Here is a 3400-nt window from a genome sequence, read left to right as displayed (position 1 = left end):
ACTTACCTAAGATGTATTTGGCCAAAAATCAAATGATTGCTGATTGGGGAACTGATAGAGTAGACAAGGAAGGCTCGAGAAGACACTGAATCTCTACTTCTAACCTCAGCTTCTAATCCTAGAGATGGCACAATTGAGTTGTTGTAGCTTTCAAAAGGTTTGTACCACTAAGTTTCAGTAGCCGTTGTCGAGAGGTCAAGGATACTGAACATAAGAAGAGAATGACACAGATGAAAAGTAATGGAGAGAGAAGAAAAAGAGAGAACAAAGGGGAGAGATAGAAAAGAGCTCAGTGGAGGGAGGCTCACCACCTCCATATTGTGTATGATGGAGAAGACAATGAATAGTGCTCTCCACAATGATTTTTCAGTTAGGGCGAAGATAATGTATGTATAACTTTGTAACGATAATGGAGTGAAGAGGAGGGAGAGAGTAAATGTAAAACACAAGGAGGGAATGAGGGATAATGCAGGTCATCACTACTTTGAGTTGCAACAGCAATCTAGAATAACAGAGGGGTGAATCAAGATAATGTATTTAGAACTTTTTAGCGATAATGGAGTGAAGAGGAGGGAGAGAGTAAATGTAAAACACAAGGAGGGAATGAGAGATAATGCAGGTCATCACTACTTTGAGTTGCAGCAGCAATCTAGAATAACAGAGGGGTGAATCAAGAAGAAGAAGAAGAAAAATAGTGGAAGGAAGAAGGGGAGAGAGTGAGAGAAAGAGAGATTAGTCGAGAGAAAAATTTGGCTGGAGGTGGAGAGAGTTACAATCACTGCTCCACCGATAGTTCAAATGAAGAAGGGAATGAACAGTGTCCCCTCCGAATTCAGACCCCCCTTTCTCTGCTTAGGGCAAAAATGAAGGGGCCAATGTCTTTGAATGGCACCAGGGGTATTTTTATAAATCTTAGAAAGTTAGAGGGTATTTCGACGAGTTGAGTTAAATCGGGTCCAAAGGTTGAACTGGATCTTGGTTTAATGATGGATGATTTTGGGTAAAAAGGTGGAGGGTTGAGATGGGTCTGACCACAAAGAGTGAGTTTGTGTGTGTGGGCTGGCAGGATTAACAGAAATATAATCTTTTTGGATGAAAGGGTTAATGAGGGTATTTTTGTGTAAAATTTTGTAAGGTGGGGTTTTTGAACATTTTGAGTTGATTGGCAAGGTCAAATTGGCCCAACTAGGCCTGGATTGGGGTAGATCTAGAAACAGTTTGATTCGGTTAATGTAGAGGTTCAAAATAAAATCTTTATGCGATGAAGGGGCAAATGAAGGTAGTTTTGGGTGAAATTTCATAGGGAATGATTTTTGGGTAATCTGAGGTGATTGGTAAGGTTGGGTTGGGCTGGCTAGGCCCAGACGGTGGAACATGGAATCTAGTCAATCCAGAGCCTTGACATGGAATCTTTGTATGATCGAAGGGTGAACAAAGGTATTTTGGGTGAGATTTTGCAAGTGAGTATTTGATGGTGTCTAGGATTTGGTGATGTGGTTTGATCTGTCTTTGGAGGGTCAAGGTCATAGGAATTTGGGTCAATGAAATGTTTTGAAGTAAAATCTTGGTTTAATGGAGGAATAAATGAGGAAATCTAGGGTTGAAACTTCGTTGACAGGTGTTTTGGTGTGTCCGGAGTCTAAAGGTGTAGTCTAATCAGTTCGGGTGTGTCAAGATCAAGGTAATCTGGGTTCTGAGTGTTTAGGTTAATGAGGAAGGTCGAAATGGAATCTTCATTTGATGAAGAAGTAAACATGGGAATCTTAAATTGAAATTTTATGGATAGGTGTTTTGGGAGATCCTGGGTCTGATGGTTGTGTCTAATCTAATGGTTGAGGTGTAAGTGAGGGTGGATTGGGGTCATCAGATAGGTACCGGGTAGGTTTAATGGCGGATCTAAGGGCTCTCATGGTGAAATTTGGTTTTTCTGGGTTTTTAGGTATTTTAGAGAGGTCAGATTGTTCTGATTGGGTGTTTGGGGTGAATTGGAGGCTCAAGCGGTGGACCGAGCAAAAATCGAGTGGTGACACATGCCCTTCTTTGTTGTGAGGTAGGAAACTACGAAACAATAAAGACCAAAAAGAAGCACACATAGATTTTTGCGAAGGGCAGACTTGAAAGAGGGGCAAGACAATGAGGGAAGATTATGGTGAGGGAAGGCAAAGAGGAAGAGGAGCTCCCATATAGCATTGTTTCATTATGTTTAGGCCATTTTATTTTTCGCAAAGTAACTCTCCCTAGGTAACAAGAACCTTCGGAATTAGGGTACATTTTCCGTAAAAGAAAACAATAAAAATAACTGATAATACGAAAGTTATTTATTTTGAAAAATGACCCCTCCTAGGTATCAAAAACCTTGTAGAATCAGGGTAAATCTATGAAAACTGGATTTGAGATGAAATTGCGAAAAAGTCTATTACAAGTCAAAACATAAAGGTTAACATGACCAATGGAATTTTTTGACATGGGTCAAAGAATAGAGACTGACATGATCAACTGAATTTTCTTATGCGGGTCAACGAAAACTAGTTTTGGGATAAAGCTACTAAAGTTGAATATGGGATAAAACCACTAAAACTGGATCTAGGATAAAGCTAAGAAAAACTGGACCAAAGTAAATCTATCACTAAGTAAACAAACATGTCAAACAAATCATTCATTAAGTCAAAGGTTCAAAATTCTTGCAAAGCACCATCATAAAACACCAACAAATTTTCTTTAGTTTTTTCTTAGATTTTTTTTAGACATTTTGAAAGATTTTAATAACTGCTTTTTGGCATGGCATAATGTAAAATAAGTGTTTCAAGTAATATTCATCATTCATTTCATTCTTTCTTTCCCTTTTTTTTGTTTTTTTCCCTAATTTTTGTTATCATTTATATCATCTTTATTTATTCAATTAAAATTAGTGTTGGCCAAAGAAAGGAGATTTACAAATGGAATTTCTAACGCAGGTCAAGGCATAGAAGTTGACATGACCAATGGAAAACAGACACGGGTCAAAGCATAGAGGCTGACATGACCAACGGAATTTTCTGACATGGGCCAAAGAGTAGAGGTAGACATGACCAACGAAGTTTTCTAATGTGGGTCAAAGCATAGAGGCTGACATGACTAACGAAATTTCTGATGTGTGCCAAAGCATAGAGGTTGACATGACCAATGAAAATTTCTGATGTGGGCTAAAGCATAGAGGCTGACATGACTAGGGGAATTTTCTGACATGGGTCAAAGAATAGAGGCTAATTTGACCAACAAAATTTTTTTGACACAGGTCAAAGCATAGAGGCTGGCATGACCAATAGAATTTTTTGACATGGGTCAAAGCATAGAGGTTGACATGACCAGTGGAAGACAGACACGAGTTAAAGCATAGACGCTAACATGACCAATGGAATTT

Source organism: Nelumbo lutea, chromosome 6 (assembly GCF_056320005.1).
Source record: "Nelumbo lutea isolate HS-2025 chromosome 6, American lotus-T2T, whole genome shotgun sequence".
Lineage (NCBI taxonomy): Eukaryota > Viridiplantae > Streptophyta > Magnoliopsida > Proteales > Nelumbonaceae > Nelumbo > Nelumbo lutea.
The sequence above is the reverse complement of the archived record's forward strand: the minus strand, read 5'-3'. Positions refer to the sequence as shown.